Source organism: Halyomorpha halys, unplaced genomic scaffold (genome assembly GCF_000696795.3).
Source record: "Halyomorpha halys isolate HHAL.00 unplaced genomic scaffold, Hhal_1.1 Scaffold54.1, whole genome shotgun sequence".
In the NCBI taxonomy this organism is placed as follows: domain Eukaryota; kingdom Metazoa; phylum Arthropoda; class Insecta; order Hemiptera; family Pentatomidae; genus Halyomorpha; species Halyomorpha halys.
In genome coordinates this window covers 82,459-83,921 of record NW_027108734.1, presented here as the reverse complement: position 1 = coordinate 83,921, position 1,463 = coordinate 82,459, and the positions used below count along the sequence as shown (strand labels likewise).

The window sequence follows — 1,463 nt, the reverse complement described above, 5'->3', positions numbered from 1 at the left end:
CTGCCGTCAAAATAGCCCTGAAGAAGCCCTGCAACGTGGGGCGAAACGTTGGCTCATTAAATTAGTATATTTCTACTATTTGAGTTTTTCTTGACCGCACCCAAACCATATTCTTTTCATATATCTTAGGATCTATGTGACGTATAGATATCAGTTAGCAATCAAATTAAAGCTTGTTTAATGGAGTATAAAGCAGTTTTTTACCTTTACCTTCGTAGGAATAGTAGTTTTTATGATATTTGATAAAATAAATTGATTTATAGTTGTTCGGACGATGAGTTTGATTTATGAAAAACTTTATTTCAGAAACCATAGGATGTACAGATGTCTGCCAGCACTCAAATTAAAGCTAGTTAAATTTACTATAAAATATTTTTTATCTTTTATCTTTGTAGGAGTAGTAGTCTTTATGATATTTAACAAAATGAATTCACAAAATGTCAATTTCTAGTTGTTCGTATAAAATGTTTAATTTTTGTAAAAATATATCTCTAGATCCATAAGACGCACATATGTCTGTCAGCACTCAAAATAAAGGAAATTTAACTTTCTATAAAGTAGTTTATGACACGTATCTTCGTGGGGGTAGTTTTTATTCGCATGCGAATATAAATTTGGCAAAAGAAAATTTGTCCGAACAACTATAAACGCCATAAACTACTTCATAGCCCATTAAACTAGCTTTAATTTGAATGCTAATACAAATCTCTACGTCAACAAGTTTTTGAAATGTAGAATTTTCAAAATAAATTAATAACTGATATTTCAATACATTTTTATGAAATATTGCTTTTTAAAAAGCTATATCTCGAGAACTATTGAACGAAAATAGCTCTATTAGGGCTCACATTTTAGAAAATTTATTTTACTTTAAATGATGTTCTCTTAGATTTTCTATTGTTGTTGGTAGTTTTAAAGATATAGAACTCCGAATGAAAAATTATTATTTTTAACGTTTTACGCCAATTTTATTTCTGGCAGACTTGGCAGACTCATCAGTTTTGACTATTAATTATACCTTGTTTTCAATTAAGTAATCAGGGTGAAAGAACTGCTTTTTTTCTCCTCTTGGGCTCTTGTACCATCAGTACGAACTCCCCCTCTGCGACATTCACGGCAGGTATCTCAGGACTTGAAGTTCTTTATAGTAAATTTGGTTTATAAGAAATTTTGTAAAGAAAACAAAATTATATACATTTATACTATAATATATACAGTGGACAGCGTGTATAATGACCAAGCATATAACCGTGATTTTGAGAGTCTCAAGTATTTATTAAAGAGTATAGAAACCAAGGTTTTAATGACTCATTGGTTCTCGATGCTTTGATGAAGGCATGAAATTATAGGCGAATCGTTGGTACTAATAAATAAGTATAACTTATTTGTGTTCTTCACTTGCCATACTCAATCTTCGCGTACAATATCCACAGTCAACATACTTATTATATTATATTTTATAA

The 1,463-nt window shown here is 30.0% G+C and overlaps 1 protein-coding gene across 1 annotated transcript in view; it reads right to left on the bottom strand.

Moving 5' to 3' along the window:
* LOC106692380 (myosin heavy chain, embryonic smooth muscle isoform) overlaps positions 1-1,463 on the bottom strand; it is a gene marked incomplete in the record, with an annotated part of 73,863 nt that overhangs the window by 54,505 nt on the left and 17,895 nt on the right.